The sequence below is a fragment of the Battus philenor genome, unplaced genomic scaffold (assembly GCF_028537555.1).
Source record: "Battus philenor isolate CCGP_79_NKW_IND1 unplaced genomic scaffold, ilBatPhil1.0.hap1 SCAF_20, whole genome shotgun sequence".
In the NCBI taxonomy this organism is placed as follows: Eukaryota; Metazoa; Arthropoda; class Insecta; order Lepidoptera; family Papilionidae; genus Battus; species Battus philenor.
This window is the reverse complement of record NW_027181683.1, coordinates 11,346,423-11,370,479: the sequence shown is the minus strand read 5'-3', so window position 1 is coordinate 11,370,479 and position 24,057 is coordinate 11,346,423. Positions and strand designations below refer to the sequence as shown.

Genomic DNA, 24,057 nt, shown 5'->3' with positions numbered 1-24,057 from the left:
AAGTGTGTATATTCATTCGCTTCGCCCGTATTTATATCGACGTAAATGAACTATATTATTTCTGTGGAATTCCCCTTTTTGATGTGCCGCTGATAATGACGTAATATTTCCTATACACAATGTTATGTAATTAAAACTTTGTGCATTAATTATATTGAATTGCCACTGCTCACAAATAAGTTTCCAGAGGATTGGCAGCAGCAATACCATACTGCGATCGAAAACCATTGTGCCAAGTGTGGCAATTATGGTATATTTCCCCTTAGATATCTTTGGTGCAAGTCTGTGTATTGCAGTGATCGTCTGTGGTTTGAAACAAAGACGAAGTTATAGTAATAACAAAGCTCTCTTTATTTCATGTTGCTAAAAATATCTTACAATTTAAATGTTATATGTTATTATATTAATTTTATTTCTGATACTGTGATTAATCAATTTTGTAAAAATAAATCTAGATTTAAAAAAAGCCTCCTGAAACTCATCATAACTTCTAACTGTTCTATTATCATCGTTATATATAACAGAACAGCAATAACTTGTTACTTAAAAATTATGATTTACATTTTTATACTTCCTTACGTACAGACAAAAACTTTGAATGATACAGTAACATATTTAAATCCATACATGTATAAGGAACCCGATGAATCGTACGTGGAATAATTTAAGAAATCGTTCTAATTTTTTATACGATCATCAAATTAAACACAAAACTTCAATGAGTTTTGTTAGTTTTTACCAATAGATGGCGCGTTACAATCTAAACTTAATTGTAAACTGAGTTATAAATTATTGTTATCATTCTCTATCCTCGTGCTATCACCCTGTATAAGGTGATCACTCTAAAATATTTCATAAGTTAATTACTTCTATCAATGTAGAGTATGCAGGAAAAGATATTAAACAATTAGTTATAATATATTGTAAAACGAAATTTAAAAATGATTTTTCTAAACATATTATCATTAAATTATTTATTATTTCTGGTACCACTGATTTTTGAATAGGGTCTATCATATATTGAAAGCGAATGAGTTATACATTCATTCTATCAAAGGTTTTACACCTAAAATAAATCATTCATATTTTTTAATCATTCATAATTTTGATTCAGAACCATTGGAGTTAGTATTGGTGTCACGTCTACAGGTGAACTTTAGAGATTTCAAATAAGTAAATATAGAATTAGATTATCTCTGCTTATATAAATATATGCTTGAACACAAGCTGTACAAGAAACATGTTAGGTTACCTTGTTTTCAATCATACGAATGTTTTCATCATATATTGCTTGTATCATCATCACCATTTAAACTACAGGATATCCACTGGACATAGGCTGTCAGAGATTTCCAATAGAACCTTAAAAAGGTTTGGTAGGGAAGTTGACGATCGCAGTGTGGTATTATACGGGGACACTGCTGCCCATCCTCTGGAAACTTGTTTAAGAGTAGTAGCAATCCTATATAATTAACAAACGAAGAGTGTATTATATAAGATTGTATCCCTCGGAATCGAATCCGCAATCTACGATCGCAAGTCTGTCTTCTACCGCTTGGCTACCGCATCTACTGGAATAGGTCAATAACTTCTAGCAGTACAAAACTATAGTTAATTATGTAGTAAACTAGTTCGAATTTTAAAAATGTTTTTTTTTTACTATGTTATCAATAAGTTATTTAAATAAGGTGTACCGTACATTTATCGACTACCATTGAACTCTCAAAACTCTCATGGTATTTAAATCAGGAATCTAATTTTTTTAACAAGTTAACACATGTTGATGTCATCTTTCTTCTATGGTGCATCAACGCTTAATTTATTTGTAGTTTTTATTTGATGTATGTAAGCCTCCGTGGCGCAATCGGCTAGCGCGTTCGGCTGTTAACCGAAAGGTTGGTGGTTCGAGCCCACCCGGGGGCGGCAATTTTTTAATTTACTATATATTTTCCAATGTCATCGTTTTTGCTTATAGATGACCACTACAAGGCATAAGCCTGCCTTTAAGCTAGCAGGCGGTCTGGCAATCGCAATACGCAAAGGATAATGTTGATCATCCTCTGGAATCTAGTTTTGGTGCAGTAGCAATCATAAATAATTAATGCATAAAGTGTAAACTATAAGATTGTATCCCGGGAATCGACCAGCGATCTCAATCCTCTACCGCAAGCTACCACTGTTCCGATCTATTATTATATTTATTATTTAAAGACTACACGGGTGAATATTGTTTTTCGTTCTCCTGTCTTATTTTTGACAGGGACATGTTTTTCAATAATTTCTTTTTTCTTTCTCGTCGTTAACAATTTCTGAAATGGGATATTATGTATTTTACATATATATGTGTGTGTATATAAATATATTTGTATGTATGTACACCCTAAACTGCCCTCTCCTTCATGTCTCTCATCTCCATCCGAAGGTTGTCTGGTAGAGATCGCCTCGAGCGATAAGACATATGAATTGTTTCTTTTTTTCTCCTCTATTATATATATATTATTATATATATATTACCTCTATTATAAAGTGTTTAATAAATAAAATTTATTTAATTTTTTTCGTTCTTCAGACTATCTTTCATTTTCGTGGCATATTTTTAACCTTCGCCACACTTTTGACAATCACGTGTGCTTATTGTAAAACCGCATACAGCCTTCATCCATACCTTTATTCATCTTTTATCCATATGCGAAGGTAGATGAATTTCTATTGATATTAAAAATACTATTTATACCTGTAATGGAATTGCTTAACTATTTTTGTAAATGACCCGAAAATAAATGAAATTTAAATCGTATGTCTTAGGATTAAATTTCAAACCAGTAGTCAGGTGTCTAAACTCAAAGTTCTACGACCGATGTAAGTTTATACTTGTATGGTCCACTAAGCCGAAATAATCTACTGTATTTTTGTTACATTTCAACAAAGTGAAAGTGTTACATCGCAGCCAAGTAGACCGTACGTTTGTTTAAATTGATTTTAATATTTTACTTTTTCTGATTTTCAATAAAATAATATAGATTTGCTTCTGAAAATAAAGATTCTTATTTTAATACGCACTTAGGTTGCATTGGAATATTTTACATTTTATTTAAACAAAGTCTCACCTGAAAACAACGAAAGGACATTTAAAATTTATTACAAAATTTCTTTTTCATAAATTTTATAGTTTTATAAAGACATAAGTCAATACAATTCTGTCAAAGTACCACAGTAAAAACATGTAGTTTCTTTTTAAGTATTTTTTTAAATTAAATTAAGTTTATAGCATTTATGTAAAAGCTTATCTTATTGCTGGCCACTAAAGCCACAAAACTTTTTGTTTTAATTCATACTCGCGCGTTCGATTTGAAATTCGAATTCGGATATGAATTCTGACACCGTTATGTGACCGATGTTATTGCATTTGGGTTGATTTTGAAGAAGGAACACATGCACGAGGTCATCCTTTGTCTGCTGATTTTGTACACCGGTGATCTGGGTTGTAATCCATCTGTCGGGTAGTAATTCATATTCATCGCTAAACGCATACATGGACATCAAGACTGTCTAGTACGTCCATCCTTCAGCTGAACCCCCAACAAAAGTATCTAGGAGGGGAATTACCTTAATCGCCAATTGAGATCGTTGTGTGGTGTTATGTTACGCAGAGGACGCTGCAGCCGAGCCTCTGCAAAGTTGTCTGTGATCAGTGGCATTCGTATATAATTGTACCCTGAGGTTATATATATATATATTTATTAGTTATTAGTGTAAAAGCCTCAAAGTTATGATGCATGCTGATGCAACTAGGAGGGCGAAACGAACGATATACGAACCATATATACATATGTATGATTAATGACTATTAATAAATTCTACTTTCATTTCTACATTTGTAGTCCCTGCTATATGTAATTTATTGCAAATGTACCTGACATTTGCATTAAATTTTTCAAAGAATTTTATTATTTCTTCTTAATCTCTTTCATACATCGCCCTATCTTACTACACCTTACCCCCACAGTACGATACTGAATATTAATATCTGACATTTATTTTACAATTCATAAATTTAAATTTTGTTTCATATCCATTATTTATTACTTATTTATATATTACAATTTTATTTAGGTTTTATTAATTAGTTTCGCATTCATTTCTACATTACATTTCTTATAACATATTATATTTGAAGTCATCATTGAGGTTTAACACAATGTGCCGGGCGAGCTTATCAAAACATTCTGTATTAAGTTCTTTCTTGTGGAGGTCCGGTAAGTTGAACATGTATATCAATTGGGGTCCAGTGTCAGGACCCTAGACACAGGACCCCCTTTGTTGGTTAACGCTCTAGAATAAATTAATATGGTGCCCTTGTACAATAGTGCAACTACTGTTTACGAATAATACGCATGTATAGTTTTGTTTTAATTTCATTTGTCCATTGATTGAGAATTTTATATTCGCTGACATAGCTTATCGTATTGGTATATTGAAGAGAATATGACTTTAAGATTCAGGAGTGAGAATTACGAACGGCAAGCGAAGCGTAGAACTTCCAACCACAAGGTCAAGACGCTGGTCGCAGACCGCTTGGAATTAGAAATCTATGGAGAAGGCATATGTCTCTGGTGAACGACAGCTATGATGATAATGACTAAAAATACGTGCTAAACAGTAGCAGCTTAACCTATAGTGCAGGGTGTGCAATGCACACGGGCGCCGTCGTCTCAGGTAGCGCCAAAACAATTAGTGTTATTCTGCCGCCATAAGAAGAAAGGCCGTAATTAATACCACACTGTAAGCAATATCTACTTACAAAATAGCTTGTTTGAATATGGAAAAACTTTGTTATTACAGCAAAGTTAATAGTTATAGCTGGGGGGAGGGGTGAAGGTCTTGGGGGCACCAGGGTTTCATTGCACACGGGCTCTACACGAGCTAGAACCATCCCTGGTACTAAAAAAATAAAGTAAAATTTAATTTATAAAGATATCCATTTTATTAATACACTTCTCTCTACATATATATCTGTATAAGACAGATAATCATTTCGAACGTTTCAATACATCTGTAACCTTGAAAGTATCTCTTTAAATATTCGTTATTAAGATATCTATAACATTTGTATAAACAATACAATAATCCTTAGTTCAAGATCATAGCAGCATTGTTATAAATGTAATTACATGTATTCATAATAACACAGAAGTGTTTTTCATATGTTTTTATTTATTTACATTATTATCCTCTTTGAATTTGAAATATAGTAAACACACGTGTACTTCAAAATTACAATGCTAGAAGAGTTAAATCTGTTTATGATTTATTAATTAATAAGCGCTATAATCTTAAAATGATATAAAATAAACTCAATAGAGTTTTCTTTATTACTTTCACTAATGTTTTTTTTTTACAATAGAGCATTTAATTTTTCCTGAACTGCCTTCCAAAATGCCTGTCTTCTGAAATGCTGTCCGAGCCAGTGGCAGCATGCTGTAGGTACAATAATGCAATTATATGTTGACTGATGATTAAAGTGCCTTTAACAGCCTATTCGAATAAAGAATATTTTATTTTGATTCCCATGCTATTTAATATTTTTACTCGAAATTCTTATTCCTCTTATTATTACTTTATTCCATGGATTCACCGTGAAGGTGAGGCTTTAAGTCATGGTTGCACAGGCTTATTAAGACTGAACTATAAAGACTGAACGCTAGCGCTGAACCTGTTTATAAGATATTATATAAATTGTCATATGTATATATCGACTATATACCGTCATTATATTTTCTTCACTAAACCTTTAGTTTCTAGATCTCATATCATAGATTGCATGAACAGTTCTATTTTGTGATATAAATTGTATTAATATGTGCATTATCCTGGACAAGTATTACTGACCACTAATTGTTCTCGACAGCGTGACAACTTTATCGTCGTCTATGTGCTTTATTGTAGATTACTTACGATGTGTATCTTAAATAAATTACCACTGTTATATACTATCACTTGTTCAAAAGAGACAAATATCTTTTGGAAAAATTAATTTCATGTCCAATCTTTCGTAAAATGTACTAAGAATTAAAAATAGATGTATTAATGCTGGATTTAAATAGACTTATCTCTAAATATTATAAGTATAATCTATAAACAGAGGGTTTAAAACGGGTATTTTAAATTTCGTATGCATCGAACTTACTAGAAAATTCGTTCGCTTTTCAATCGACTGATAGTTTAAAGCATGGTTGCCCAGACTTATTAAGACTTATTAGACAGACTTAATCACCTTATGCATATAATAATTTTTAATTAATATACAAATACTAAAAAATGCAATACATGATCATATTTCTAAAAATTTGTAACGAATAGTAAACGAATGAACAAATATTGAATTATAATTTTTTTATCTGTTTGTTTCATTTGAAAGTTCGGGTAGACAAGATTAGAAACAGTTTTTTTTTTCTAGGTTTTATTTTCAAGTGCCGTGCGTAAGCTCTTAGCTTCCCACAAGTGGGTCACCTGGTCGAGCGGCGCGGTCATCTGCTTTACCTTCAAGATGACGGTCAAATCAGTCACATTTTCGGACTGAACCCGTACGCACTGACAGCTAAAAATGCGCGCCATAATTTTGACATTTATTTTTTTAATTGGATACTGCAACGGGAACGGAGAGTATAGAGGTTTTATATCTGCACTGGAGGAGACATTGGAAATTAAACTTCAAAAATACGTAATTTTAGCTGCTAAATGGTTAGAAGGTGTTAACGATAGACATTTAAGTGATTCAGAATTAGGTAGATTAATGAATTACAATGAAATCAAACCAAAACTTGATATATCCGCAATGGGTGAGTATATTTTATTCATATTTAGATAAATAAAAACGAAATAACTCAATAATTAATTCTATTTTTATTAAAAAAAGAAAGTAATATCGCCTTCTCAATTTTTAACACTTTTTTATTTTTAATTAACAATATATTCACCTTTGTTATTATTAACCTTTTGCCATTTAATATAAAAAAATTTCAATGCCGAAGCGGTAAAAATCAATCGGTTTTTCTGTAAAACACAACATAAACGACATTACTTTCCGGTCCCCCTAATAACAAATAGCTTACTGATACACAATGACATAAAGACTTTTTAGAAAAATGTTTGGTTAAGTAAATATAATGACAATAAATAGTCAATATAAAACCTAATTAGTTATAGATATAAAAGCTTTAAATGTGTAAACATATAGCTTAATTGTTTTCAATTAATATGCGGTAAATCATATAAAGAAATCAATGGTTTCAGAACTAAATAACCTAATTATTATATAGTGAGAAAAAAGCACGTCTCATAAATAGTCTTCTGATTGACTAGGCGTCAAGAGCTCCCCAGTCTTGGAATATATCCGTGAAGTAACGACCTGTGCCGAGGTTTCCAAGGGTTCATGTTAATTTGGTTTAGGCGAAGCGCCTTCCGCCCACCCGCGAAACCTTACAGACAACTCACTGCAACTTAAGAAAACTTTAAAAGCATTCGACTTCATTAGGTCTCTTTAATTTTTTTTATTCATGATTCAACACTTTTCTTCCGATTACGTTTTCGTATAGTTATTTATCCAATAATCTTAAATAATAATAATAATTTTTATTTTATTAACAACTGAAAATACAACGAAACATTCTACATTAGTTCAAACCTATGTTGTTGAGTTATTTATAATGACACTTGACACGCGTGTAACATTGGACAGTCCTGAATGTTTAGAAAAAAAAAACAATACGATGTTGCTGTTACGTGAAGTTTTTATATAAAATTTTAAGTTTTTTAAAAGTTCTTTCGTGATAGCAATTAAAAGACTTAATTGTCATAAATTGTATTTTTTTATTTTGTTAAATTTGTTATATAAACGACACTTCATATATAAACTGTATTGTCGAATGAATGCAGATTAAATATATTATTTTTTGCGCATGTCCTCATTTCTGACTTGAACTCTCAGCAAAACTGTGGATAGCTCCATAAGGCTTTTGTAAAATTTCTTGATTTAACAACTATTTACAATCATCCTATATAAAGTGATCCTCCTAAAATATGCCAAACAATTTTTTTTTATTGAAATATGACTAGCCAATAACTTCTGCTAGTTCAGTCTGTAGGATCCGATAATAAATAATAATTTAAATGTTTGCTTTTTCTTTCTATATCATCATTGTACCGTAATGATAGTTTAATAATAAAAAGCAAACATTATTTCTGATACTATTGATGAAAGTAAAAGTTTAAGGGACGGTCACCTACTTTCTGCACTAACGTAATTTTAAAAGCCTGCAGCACCACCGTGCATGACTCCATAAAACGGAAAAGCTTCGCGACAAATAGTGCCAAAGACTGGCATGATTGGCCATGACCTTCATAAACATATAAGTATGTGTAAAGCATCGATGACTTCATTTTTAGTAAACTCTACTGGCCTGTAAAATGCTGAGTCATCTAATCACTTACTCGTATAACCTAACAGAACAACGCGGAATGAAGAAGATGGCAATGGGTATGATGCCGCTGGTGTTCCACGTGGGAGCCACCTCCACCTGGATGCTCATCACATCTCTGATGGCCGCAAAGTCGGTGGCAATCGGCATCGCTCTGCTCGTCTTTAAGATTGCCGTCAGCTCTGCAAAGGTATCTAATATTAAATGTTAAATGTATCTAGATTTTTTTTAGCCGATGGACGCCCACTGCAAGGCTTAGCCCCCCCCCCCAAAATCACCAAGATGTCCAGTCCTGAGCTGCCCACATCCAGCGTCTTCCCGCGACTTTAACCATATCGTCGGTTCCCCTAGGAACCCCCCTCCCACTAGTGGGATGGCCTATCCGCGTCTCCTGGTTCGTAATCGCCACTGGAGAACCTTTCAGCTCCAACGGCCATCGGTTGCTGCCACTTTAAACAAGCAATTCTTTAAGCTACTTCGGGAGTGGTTCTTCTGCGGATTTCCTCGTTTCTAATTCGACCTCGCAGCGAAACTCCGAACATAGCATCCTCTGTTGCTCTTTGGGTGACCTTGAGCCTTGACCACGTCTCGGATCCGTATGCCATCACCCGCAACACACATTGGTCAAAGACCTTCGACTTCAGATATTGCGGTTTTCTGGACGATTTGTTTATATATGTAATATTTATTTAACTACGCTATTGTGTTTATATAAATGGCAAGTAACAAGTTTTAATTCTATTTTTATACAAAATTTTAAAACTAATGCATATATTAATGACATACATGTCTACAATATTCTTATAAGAGAAATAGCTCTATCTTGCGCGCGTTGCTACGCCATCAACTAAAATAAATTTGAAATAAATACATTACACAAATATTCAATTCATTTTGAGTAATTTTATTCACTTTGTTTATTTCGAAAAAAAATTATATTGTGGCGTTTCGCTACAATTCTATTTTCATTGAAGTACTTTGAAATACACAACATTTCTTGTTTTTACATCTGATGTAGCTAGCTAATACGAACGACGAGACAATATATGAAATTTATTGTAATGACATTGGCGCCATTTGTCGAAAATTAGTTATACTAACTTAGAAACCTTCGTAGGCAAATGCACAACAACTTTACTAAAAATTATCACTTTATCAAATACCTAGTTTACGTTTCTATAGCGGACATACAAATAAACGTTTTTTTTTTATATATCGTCCCTTGACCCTAATTTTCTAAACATATATTTTTTGTAGCAACGTAGCTATATTTTTATGACACATCAGACTGCGGACCGGCTTACGTTAATTAGGATGTCATACAAGGTGAATAAATGACTTTGTTAAGATCATTCAAGTCTTAGGTACAGGCTGCCCCGGTCTGTCTGGAAATCTAAAGGATGCTAAGTCCAGCTGTGGACGTTCTACCACTGAAGTGATGATGATGTCTCGAAAACTTTATGATCGATGACATCATAAAACGCAACTCATCTTTTTACACTTTTTTCTCACAAAAACTCAGTAAATCATTGAATTTATTTACTTTTAAACATAATGATAATAAATATTTTTTTATTACAACATTTAAGTTACTTTCCCTTGACCAATACGCCAGGGACGCCATGTTTAAACATTGTTTATTGTGACATCCCGTGCTGGGATGCAGAAAAACTGGAAAACGGGTGAGAAGCAAAAACTTAACAATACCTGATTAGCGTACCTTCACGGCGTGTCGATAGAAAGTAATTTACCCTTTTACGCTTTTTACTAATGTTAATACGTTGGTGACACTGAAAGTTTTTGGAAATGGTCAGTTAGAAAATAACATCGAAAATGTATTTCATATTTCGAACACAGAGAATCATTCTGTCATTAATTTTTTACAAAATGGCGGCAACTTATAATTTACGTTTCGCTTCGTTATAAGTTTAATATATGTAAATTTTTGTTAGTTCCATATAATTATTTAATATCTTTATCTACTGGATTATATTCTCTTTGGCTGGAGAGACACTCGGCTTCAATCGTCTTGAAACTGGAAGTACGGATCCAGTTGTTTGGACTATAGTACTATGGGGGCTAGTGGCTCCCCCAATTGCGTGAGTGGTAGGTACTAATCATTAGTGACAGATTTGTAGTGATTTTGTGGTTAACTCGAGACATTGAAATGACCAGTGTGTGTTTTATGGATTGCAAGTCCTAAGTCATTTTTTAAAATACTCGACATGGTTTTAAGTCCTATTTTCATTAATCGAGATAAAATATTTTGCTTTTTGGTCACAATGTGAACGACCACATCTTTTTCTGCCACAAACAGAAAAGGTTTCACTATATATGTCAATAGCCCGACACACAAGTATTTGACCAACGTGTGGAAAATTTTAAAATTGTTTTTGGCACCATACTTTATGTAATGCGATTCGGTTCACTTTATCACCCCACTAGATTTAAAATAACACAAAATATTTTACAATATAGGCGCATAGATAGGAAAACACAATGAACATTCATAATCATATTGTATTTATATTTATAATATGTATTAAACCTTATTTATTATAATTATATATGTTATATACGTATGTATGTATGTTTATGTTCGTTTGTTTGTAAATATGTAGTTTTTGTTCACGTAAACTACTGATTATTAGTACTTTTACCTTTGCCATACTATGGTTGTCTGTAAGAGATTGCCTTGTGTGATAAGACCGCCCATTGTACTTTTTTGTATATTATTGTAAAACTTATTAAATGTATCTTAAATAAAAAAATCATATAAAAATGACAGATTTCAAATTCAAAAGTATAATTTCGTTTATTTTTAATTATAAAAGTACTTATGGCCAGACTATGTATTCTAAAATAATTTTAGGCAAGATTTTAAAGTCATTCCAGTGGTTATAGAAAAAAAATCTATTCTTTAAAGCATAACTTGGCATTGCTTAGCATGACTTGGACATATTTGAACACTTTTAGTCTCCAAATATGTCCAAGTCTGATATTATCGCATAGATTTAATTGCAAGTGTTGCACATGCTGACAATCGGCTAGTGTAGTACGAGGTATTTATTATACAGGGGGATATTTAAAACTTTTGTTGTTGGACGACGGAACTACCTATAGGGACAACTATATTACAAGATACAAAATACATAACATACACGGTCTCATGAATTTTATATATTAACGTTTAATATATATACCGTGTGTGCATAAACTCTATGTGTACATATATGTAGTATGTAAATATATATGCAATACATACAATCAATTTATTAATTTCTTAAATAGGTTTTATCTCACATCCGATTCGACATATGTAAATATACAAAACAGTGATGCGAGCTCTCAAAGCTCATTATCCGTGCCTAGCGTAGATAAAAAAAGGAACCAATGTTGCCATGCCTCTTGTGAAATTATTGACCCACAAGTCGACGGTGCGAGTGAAATAGATTTTTTGCCGCCTTCACAAAATAACCTCGCGTACGCACGTACCGTGTGCTCATTGAAATTAAATTGATAGAATAAAAAACGTATATCAGATGTTGGATTTAAATCAAACTGACTAATGGATAGTTAATTATGGGTCATTCTCTTTGAGTAATCTGATTCAGTGTACATACAGTAGATATAAATTTAGTCCTTTATCCTATATTAAACATAAAATTGTTGTTTAAGGTAAACCGTGATATTGTTCCATAATATTGTTCCTTATGGAACGCTGTCACAGAATGTTTGTGTTGACAAAGTAACAGATAGATAGAGATATAGTTGCAGAAATTATAGCTGCATGCATACATTATGCGCTGCTGTTAATATCTGTAAACAAGACAATTATTCTCTCTTTATTTGTGTGGCGTTGGTGTGGACGATCAGATTAGCAAATGGCAGCTTCTTCTTCTTCTTTTTAGTCGATGGACGCACATGGCAAGGCATAAGCCTCCCCCAAAATAGCCATGACGACCGGTCTTCCGCTGCCCGCATCTAGGGACTTCCAGCCACTTTAAACTTATCGTCAGTCTACCAAGTGATGGGCGTACCCAAGCCGCGTCTACAGCTCGTGATCGCCCTTTAACCTTTCGGCCCCAACGGCCATCCATTGCACAAGCGATGTACCCCGACAACTGCCTCTCAGACGAGCAAATCTTCGAGCCAACTCGTTGATCTTGGTATTTACAATACTTATTGGAATCTATAGACTTATAATCACATAGCATGGATCATAGCATTCTATCAGCAAGTACGGAGTTCTGATATTTTTTATCACAGATTAACTTTTCTTTTATTTTGGATTTCATATTTTTTAAGATCATTACCTATTTAAAATTAAGTTCTAAAACAGAGTTCCTGAAACTTTTTTGTGTCGTAAACCCCTTGTCATGTTTTTCCGTGTTGGGTAGACCCCCATCATAGAATGCGGTTTCACATTGTGCAGGGACATTGCATTATGCGGGTACTATATATCTGTAACATCAACTAGACCAGAGTTCCCCAAACTTTTTTGTGTCGTAGACCCCTTGCTATCTTTTTCCGTGTTAGGTAGACCCTCTACTTACCTGATATTGATTTTCAGTAAATTTCTATCTGTTATGTAAAATATACGTAACATTAAATAAAACATAAAATAAACTATAAATAAAATAACATAAGCAATAAGTCAATATTTTTAGTAAGAAGGATGAACCTGATGCTTTAATAATAAATTATCAACATTTGGCGTCAATTTTGTGAGGGTTAATCTTAAATCTCCTCGGCTAATGATGTCCAGTCTGTTGACCCTCATTTTCATTTCATGGACCCCCAATTTTTTTTTCGCTGACGTAGACCCCTTGCAGGTTGTCATAGACCCCTAGGGGTCGATATAGACCACTTTGGGAATCACTGTTCTAAAACGATGCATGTTACCAGTAATGAGACCACATTTCTATGGCGGCACGTAAATGTGATCCTACGTTCTGAGTCGAATTGTCAAGGTTACATCACGCAACGGAACACGGAGAATGCTTACGCGTATTTTTCTTCGATATTGTATCAGTTGAAAAAATATGAGTAACGCCTGAACAGATCATACTCTCCCCCGTATCGGTGCACGTGTACTTGGCACGATACATCAATTTCGGTAGCACTATTAGGACCTTGAATAAGTTCTCGCTGTTTTTTTTTTTTCAAAAAAAATTATTTAAAATACAATGCTTACAATGACATTATTCAAAGTATTGTCCATCATTAGAGATCACTTTCTCCCATCTCTCTGGTAGCAATGAATCCCCTGTCGGAAAAATGACTCATCTTTCGAGGCAATCCATGAATCAAGCCATTTTTCGGCTTCTTCAAAAAAATGGAAGCGCTGCTCGCTTAAACCGTGCGCCATCGACCGAAACAAGTGGTAATCGGAGGGGGCTATGTCCGGTGAATACGGCGGGTGTGGTAGAACTTCCCATTGAAGTGTTTCCAGGTAAGTTTTGACTGGTTTTGCCACACGTGGCTGAGCATTATCATGTAATAAAATCACTTTGTTGTATCCCTGCTCATATAGTGGCCGCTTTTCTTTCAGAGCGCAACTCAAACGCATCAACTGAAGTCGATAGCGAGCTCCCGTGATAGATTCATTAGGTTAAATATATTTTAATATATTGAAGGTTCTGTATAACTAGGTCACTATAGAATACCGCCCTCAGAGTATTACAGTGTTTACATTTAACATTGTACTTGTGTATTATTTTCAGGTTGCATCGTTCTTCACGGCTTTAAAGGGCAAGCAAGATCATCACCACCATGACTGGTCGTGGGCACCGCACCACGAACATCACGGTGAGAATTCTTATCATCTATTTTATACTAAATAATTTAATGATGAACTTAAATGCATATACGTAAACCCTTGCTCTCGTGAGGTGAGCCTCTAAAAGGCTGTGAGGTCTGAAAGTTTCGTCATTATATATATTATATATATACTTACGTGTAACTTGTGATACTTTTCCCAAATATCTGGAATACATCTCAGCAATTGTTTCATAAAATATCATACAAATCAAAATTACAATGACTTATGTTAACTTAATTCTGTCCGTGTAAATGTAAAGAAAAATTAAAAATGAAACTAAAATGTAATAGTTTAGTATGTTATTTTGTGTTATTATTTCATGTCAGAAGTACTAAATTCATCAAAAATGTTTGGAAACTGCACGACTTGCTGGTTGATATGCGCGGAAACGTCCTCATGTGCAAAGGGTTACATTTCAACTGCAAATGCAAAAGGAGGCATGTTTTTTACTCATCGCTATTGTTTTGATTTTTTTAATTATTTTATTTTTGCTTTGTCAACTCTATTACCACAAATATAAGCCTAAATGGTATTTTGTACATGGGATGTTGTTAACAATGTAAAAAAACAATGTATGTAAACATATATATGACGAGCTATTTTAACGCTACTATATGTTTTCTTCGGGACAGTAGTAATAGCGACGTTTGCTTTATAGAATTGACTCGATTAGACCGGCGGTCTCAAAGGTCAAAACTATTTATGACAGATGGTGCAAAAGTAATGTCATACGTATATATGTATATATGTATAATATGTAAAATATCTGTAATGAATTTTCACATGATTATGATTCCATAGATAAGTATATATAGTAAAAATCTCTTGTATGTATATTTAAATATGTATATATATATATTTAAATATATACATATACATATACATACATATATGTATATATATAATATATAAATATGTAAGTAAACTATTTATTCATAATTATCTAACATTTAAGATTTTTCCGATAGAATATTTTTTTAAAAACTTATCACAAATTCAAAAATGATTGACCACACAATTCTTAATTATATCTGTTCACTTTAATGACATTTAAATGCATTTTGCGGCAAACTGTCGTGAAAGCCTAATGTTATTGAAAAAAACACTTCAAATCGTTAGCCGTAACAAAATGGCGGCGGAGTTGCAAATGATTGTGCTAATGTCGGTTAGACAAGATGGCCGCCGATGATGTATGAAGTCGTGGGAAAGTTTAAATATTCTATATGAATACAAAAGGCCAATAATTAATGTATAACATCAATCATAATTTTTATATTTCATTTGACGTTTTAAATTTTTGTCCGTTTTTAAACATTGGAAATTGATCTCATTTATAATGGATAAAGAACGTGTTTAATTCCGTTAGTAAAAGTAATCGTTAGGATTATTATTCCTAATACATTTCAAAGTCAAAATAGCTTTATTACCATTATTACAATAATTTATACTCATAAACTTAATTAACTTTAAGTTTAACTGCCACTCTCTAATGCCTCCAGACAACAGCTCATGCCATAGGGCGATAGTTCCGGAAACATAGGATCGAAATTATTTAATAGAGCATTGTCGCTCTTTTGGAGGAAACCGCTTCCTTGTACTAGCTCTGATCACACTTATGGGTCAGTTCAGAGCTATGGATGGCTCAAACCTACTATCTAGTTATCATTCTGGATGACCAACTCCAAAGCCTAGTCTTTCTATGATCAACTGAAGTTATCTTAAGAGCCGGGTGGCTTTTTAATCTAGTGAAATAGTAATAAGTTCGCAAGCTTCGCTGTTAAAACTTTGATGTACAGACCAAAATTAAAATATTAATATGCAAGTATTAATATAGCGCAAAATACTGTTTTATTTATTAAAATTACTAAGCACAAGTACAAACAACTACTAAACAAAGGTACAAATTAACACAGGTATCCAACCATAGATATTGTATATAACTAAACTAACTAACTAAAGTTTAATTGTCATTTAAAACTCTCGGGCATTAGAAAAGCAGGTAATTTCTTTTCCTAGGTTGGTATAACTGTCTGTACATTTGCCAAGCGTTTGTTTATCAAAAATTGGAATATTATTTGTCTAAATCTAAACAATTTTGAAGGATGTTTATGTTTCAAGCGCGACAAATCGCAATTGGTGTCAAAATCGCACAATTTATAAAAAAAAATCGTTAGAAACTCATCAACTTCCGTAACCACCGTATTCGCCTGATTAGGCTACGTACGGCTAGCTATTCAGCAAACTCAAAAGGACCATGCGGGGACACCGTTATGAAAGGAGATGAAAACCGAATCGAAGAAAGTCTAGAGAAATATTCCCACTGATAAAAGCGTTCGCAAACACGTTTTATCGGATGGGGATTATTTTGAAGGGGGTAAAATTGATTTGGAAAAATTAATAAAGTGTTAATATAATAAGAAATTTAATAAATTTACATTTTATAAATCAATCCACCTTTCTTTTTGACAACAGTATTATAACAAGAACTACATAATTTTTTTTTTCTGCAAACGTCACTGACATTTGGTTTTATTCCAAAATAATTAATAATATGTTATAAAAATTTATGTTATAATATAAAATCAGCATACATTACATTAATATAGATAAAACCTCTAAATGTATTTAAATAGGTTATGTTATATATTTAAATTGTTTTGACCAAAATTTACCGACCACAGATAATAATATGTAACGATATTTTTTTTTCTGTAAGCTTTTAAAAAGTGTCAGATACAAAGACAGCATTATTATAATAACGACAGTAATTATTTGTTTCGATACTTATTTTCGCGCCAATTTATGTAACTAACCTAGCTTAAAATGAGCAATAAAAAATATATTTCCGTTAGTAGTTACGTCGTAACACTTCGAGCCACTCGACTACGCATCCTAATGTGAACTTAACCTAGATATTGGCTGTGGTTTTTCTGCCTCTGCCCGATTGTCTTTTTTTTTATCTGTTTACGCGTAACACGAATCAATAAAAATGTGCTAAATGCACACCTGTAGTATTTATTACTACGCAAATTTATCGATTTTGACATTGACTTATCATTTTTTTTTTTGGGAGCCTCTCGTACTCCTATTTATGGTGGGACAGGGACTTTATTTGCAATTTAATTTTTCACATGATTTTTATTTTTTCTCTCTTTCATATTTTACTTTCTCTTTCGGTCTATTATCTATCTTTCATGCTACATTTCTACTTTCTTACCCTTTTGCTCTGTTCATCTATCATTCTTTCCTCTTTTCTTCTTACATTTTTTCATTTTACATTTTTACTTATTTTCTATAGTACGTTATATATCACATTTGAGTTTTATTTTATTACATTTTATCACATTTCTTATTGTATATTTGGATTTTTATTTTTTTGTATAACGTTTTTAACTATTTTCTTGCAACAAGCGAGGAATCCTTTCCTAGTTTCTCTTTCGCCTATCAGGGAGGCTATTGTCTCCTCCCTGATTTTAACGCCAGACCGGCACTTACTCTCTTACTTATCTTCATCAATCTTACTTATCATCATCAATCAACCTTATGATGCCCACTGCTGAACGTAGTCCTCGGCTTCATATTTTATGGAAGCAGCCAGTATGCAGAGTTTTTTGATGACCGTAACAAGGTCGTCCATCCACCTTGTGGGCGGACGTTCAAGGCTGTGCTGATATCCACTCCAAAACCTAAAAGCCTTTGCGGCCATTTTGGTAGTTTACGTGATTTGCCCACTTTCACTTCAATAGCAAGTGGCAAGTGTCAATTCAACTGTCATTATGATTGTGATGTCACTGAAGACGAATTAATTCAAATTTTAATTATTTTTCTTGTAAAATACTATAATGTACAATACAATATATTTTATATACAGGACGACGTTCGTTTTTACACCTGTTTACAATCATTCTGTATATCCCTAGTTGTTATTATAGTATATTAAATACCACAGTAAAATATTACTACGAGTACATACAAGTTTAAAACCACGTGACAAAGATTTTTTTAATCAGCTTCCTGGGATCAGCCACTTTGCCCGTCGTGTTGGGACTAAATGGTTGTCATATAACGACCATTAGCCATTAGACGTGACGTGAGTAGAAGTTAGATCGATGCGTACTGCGCAGGATCATATGTCAGTGGACGTCTATAAACTGAATAGAAAAAGAAAAAAAATCCACTATCTCAAGATTTTACTTTTACATCGACTTAGGAGTTGATTGCATTTTTTTTAACTTTACTGCTTATAATGGCGAGGTTTAATCGTACGTTTTGAAAGTTATATAACTAAATGAATTACATTTAAAGATATTTTGTTTATTTAAACACCTCTTATACAATTAATGTGATAATGGTGAACTTAATGTCGAAGGCATTATCTACCAGTTAACCTTTTGGCCGGTGCAGATATAAATTAATGAAGGTATGATAAATAAGGTAATAATATAAAAGGTGAGGAAAATAAACAAGCAAAATAAATACCTCATATAAATATACTAATGGCTACCACTAATATATATACAAATACATACATATTTGAATATATACATATACTATTAATGTAAATATAATAAATAAAATAATTTTCGTAATGATTTCATCAGCATGTCAAGCAACAGCTTTCGAACCTTCTAATGCATTTTGTCTGTCTTCACATGCGTTTCTATAACTATAAAATCTATAACTATAACTTTTCTCTGTGTTAACCCTTAAAAAGATATCATAGCGAATTGTCAAAATTATAATATCGATTAATTTAATTAACTGTTTTAAATAGCTGATTTCGATATCGATAATTGACAACATGCATTTAAGAGCAGAGTACCTAAATATACGAGAACTTCTCTATTGTAATTGTAATAAAAGGGTGTTGTGTGAAGTTAAACGGACTGTTCCAAAAGGAATATTTGTATCAAAGTTGCATGCGGGAAACAATATTATGAAAATTTGCTACAATTGCGCGGTGTATAATTTTGTAATACTTTAGGTATACAATGTATTAATATATATTCGTCGGTCAGAGTTAGGAAGCGGCCGATAAACCATGAAGGTCCAAGCGATAAATACAAAATAAATAAAAATTAAATATTCAATAACACGTAATGAGAACATGGGCGGTATCGAAAACAATCATTATGTCTCGAAAGTGACGTGTTTACTGTCACTCATAGTGTTGAAAACACCATCACGTTTGAACTACTTTCAAGATATCTGATGGTATTAATTCTTTTTTGGAATACCACTCTTTTGAAATTAAACACGTTAATGGAAGTACACTGACAAAATCTTTTTTAAATTGTATCGATTGAATCTATATTTGTTTCTCGTTGCAGGATACGAGAGAAGTCTAGCCGCTGACGGTAAGACATTATTTATATATACGTTTAAATAAGATTTTGTTAGCACATACTGTATAGGTCACAAATAATATCACTATTCACAAAATTCGGATAACTAAAAAAAGCAACTCTCGTCAGATCGTCTTAACAGTTAGCATTTTGAGCCTGTGATACACTCTCGGACTAACTACACTGGCCTATTTATAATGTTAGAGCAGTCTTTCCCAAAATGGCCACGCCCCAAACGGGCGCAATTTGATTATGTGGAGCAATTCGAAAATGGACTCGACACGAGTTTAATCCTTTCGCTTTAATATAAAAATGGATAAGAATTTTAAGGTTGGACATGGTGAAATCGTAAATAGAGATAAATAACAAAATTTACAATATATTAGTTATAATTAGAAAATAGTAATGAAAGCACTCGATTAGTTGTAATTTGTGTAATAGGTGACTTTATGCGCCGTGTTTAACAGGTTCGTGAAGTCATATTTTATTTATTATATTATTATGAGATTATACAGGGTTTATGGTTATAGATATTGGAAGTGAATGTGTAGCTCATTGATATATATTTTTTATAATTGGCCGACCAAACAGCATAGCAATATTCTCAATTACTTCTTACGCAATTAAAACGTATTGAGACGTGTTAAAAATTTAATTAAAATTTCTTTCATATTATATATATTTTAATAATATATATTAACTTTTTCTATTGATATAATCAGAAAGAAAATTGATTTTTATGATATTAATCTCGCGAGTGTATAAATGGCTTTATAATTTTATATAACACATGCAAAGGTTCCGTTGTTTTGAGCGCACTGTAAAAAAAAACTGAATTTGCATGCGTTCTTTCGTAGAGTATACAAATTAAAAAAATGTAAAATTAAACAACGTACAATTATCTATTTATTTTAAAAAGTTATTTATTTTAAAAAGTATGTATATTTCTGTTGTCAAAAATAAAAAATACACTGACATTATTTTTTTTTAATTTCGGTGCCTCTGAAATGCAAACGCCACGGCCATTCGGCCAGCTTGCCCGCCATTTTATTCGGCGCTGAATATGCATTCCGTATGGAACAGCCATACGGAATGCTTCACACGCCAGTGCATTACATCATTTAGTATAGAGAACATATGTCTACTTCTAGTATATTAATTAACCTAAAAATATTTTTAAAACTTAGTTTCAGGTCTTACGTTAAATGAAAACGACTGGTCGTCATACAGCCCGGAGTGGTCAAGCGACTCGACGTACAAGACAATTTCAAATATAGAATACAGTGAAGGCGCGGAGGTTGCAATGCAGGACAGAAGAAGGACCTCCTTGGACAAGTCTTTTAGTGGAAGCACTCGATAGCGTTGTTATAAATAAATAATTATAGTCTTTTCTAATAATTTTATGTTTAGTATTATTTTTTCTTGTTTCTTTTATATCTTTATTGTGTTGCTTTTCATTCTCATCCATGTTATCTCTGCCTCCTGTAAAAATCTGTATTCCGTGTATTGAATTTGTTATAGTAGAATTTTTTCCTAATGTTAAATTTAAATTCCTAATGTTCTTATATTTTTTCCTTCGGTTTAAAATATATTCTAATGATTGTATTAGCCTCATTAGTTTCACATGTGGTCTTGTATTAACTATTAAATTATTTTTATTTATACTTTAAAAATATATATATCTTGCAGATAAGTACACTACAATGCAGGGAAAAATAGAATATATATGTATATATATTTATATATATATGTGTGTGTATATATATACATATGTAATGTTGCAGTTTTTCATCACTATGCATTTAAGGATTAAGCGATGATTAATGAGATTGGTCGAGAATTCCACGGTGATCAACCGTATTTTTGTTACTTACGCCAAGAATCTATTCAGAATACCTTACGAACGCGATAGTAATTTAATGTTAACTTGTCAAACTTCATCACTTCTGCTGCCCACTGCTACGCAAAGGCTTACCACTAATCACCACTATGACCAGCCTGGCTCTGCCCGCGACCCTGTGTGGTATGTCCACCTAATGGGGACCTGACTACACCGCTTCCCCATCAACCATCGGTGGAACGAGCTGTGCCCCGCCCTCTGCCATTTCAGACGAGGTTCTTCCTCAGAATGCCTTCTGATTCGATCTCGAAACCTCCAAGCATAGCTCTCTCCATTGCTGTGAGTGACCTTATGCCTTTTTATAAGGCTAACCATAAGCGACTACGTTTCGCATCCATAAGTCATCACCAGCAATACACACTGTTCAAAGACCTATGTCGAATGAACGCTGTCAATACGAGTTAGATTCGGTGAGTAGCCTCTCTCTTTGTCAAACATAAATCTAGAATTTTCATCATTTAAGCCGAAAAACCGTACACAGCTGGTCATATGCGAACTCAGTTGACCTTAACGGAAGGTTGTCTGTTCATCTGGTGGGTGAAGGTTCTAGACTGCTGTTGCCGAAGAATAGGTGAGAACCTGTTTTGATTAGTGTCCACCTCGTCGATTCCGTTTCCTTTTGGATAGAATTTAGAACCCAATGGGCTGTCGCCTATTTTAGGAATCTGTGGCTTATATGAATTTCATAAAATATAAATTTTTAAGTTATTTTTTTAGTACTTACTTGATATTAATTATCTCTTAGTTGTTAAAGGTAGAAATAAAAATGCATTTATTAAAATAGAAAAAATGTAGGTAACTTTATTTATTGCAATAAACATTGTATAAATTTCAACGAATTTCATTTCTCCTTATATAATTTGAGCATATTTGTTCATAGAAAAAATTTAAAAAATGTATACAGTTTAAACTATTAATACATTGGACGTTTATACTTATAACTATATAAAAATATAAGAAAAGGAATGTATAAAAAGAATACTAAAATCACAACGAGATTCATATATGAGTATAAAATATATTACTAAGTATAATTTTTTGTAAAATATGCAAAAAGAATGCATTCCATGTGATTTTTCATATACATTCTATTTGTGACCGTGTTAAAGCGCGGGAAAGTTTGACAGTTGCCATTTTAATTGTCATCTTTGAGGTTATGTATTTTAATAAGATAATTATTTTTAATTATATCTGTTATATACTTATAACCTGTATATTTGAGAATATATTACGAAATATAATACATAATGTTATCCATTAAATTTTAAAAAATCAGTCGACTTTTAATAACACTAGTATACAAGATGTGTGATTGAACGGGTGAATGTATAATACATTTTATAAGAGTGTAAAATTTTTTCACATATTTCCAATCACCATGTATAAAGTGATGACTCTGAAATACGTAACAATAATTTATTTTTCTCTTGGAAGATGACAGGACAATGACATCTGGCAGAACATAATCTGCAAGATCAGATATTAAATAATTATTGGTTTTATTTTTAACACATTCCATTGTAGGGCGCATACGACCCCCGCTGCACTTTCCGTTTAGGCCATTTGTAGTTCTCATTGAAAAGCAAAGGATTATTAAACAAATGAAATGTAGGGTAGAATACAAATAACTTCAAGTCACGTATGCGCGTACGTAATGCATATTAAAATTTATAAAAATTGTAAAGCATACGTCTTAAACGATTTTTTTTCATTTTTAAAACGTAGGTCGTATACGGCCCACGCCGCCTGAATGGAAAATCTTCGAAAATTGCTTTGGCGCGGAACGTGTTAAATATAGCAAATATGAATTCAGATAATGCTTTTTTATCTTACTATTTATATTTGGATAGTGTGACCCAATATTATTTTACAGAAAGTTACCATCTCTATATATATATATATGTATATATTATCTATAATATTACTGGACGGAATTCAAATGGCTTATTTATAAATATAGCATAATTAAAAGTCGGAAACATATATATATATATACATATATATATATATATGTTTCCGACTTTCTATACATATACATATATATATATATCTATATATAACATATATATATATATGTATAGATAATAGTAATAAACAATATAAGATGTTATTATTTGAATTGCCCCCGATACGTGAAATATATTCGCGTTCGTATGTTAACCCAAATATTTGCTTTTAACAAGGATCAATGTTATAACGGTTTTGTATATTTGATTTTGCAATCAATGAGATATATTTGTTTTTTAAATACATTTTCATGCTTTTATCGTACAAGTGTTATCATAACTTTTGATGTTTACACAAATAATTATGTTTGTTTAAAAAATTATTTACGCCTTTTCGACGCCATTTTATATACTGTTTTCTAATAACTGTGTTACCAATTTAAAGGCAGATTTTTTGGTGCATTTCTAATATTTATATTTACACCACAAATATGTAAAATTGAAATTCTATTTCCTTTTGTATCGCCGTTACTAAGGAACGACTTTACCGGTTTGATTCATCTTT

The 24,057-nt window shown here is 32.4% G+C and overlaps 1 non-coding gene across 1 annotated transcript; it reads left to right on the top strand.

The window, feature by feature from the left end:
* Nucleotides 1-1,849: 1,849 nt before the first annotated feature.
* TRNAN-GUU (transfer RNA asparagine (anticodon GUU)) lies at nucleotides 1,850-1,923 on the top strand. Its single transcript has one exon. It is a non-coding gene; the product is annotated as a tRNA-Asn (tRNA).
* Nucleotides 1,924-24,057: the final 22,134 nt, after the last annotated feature.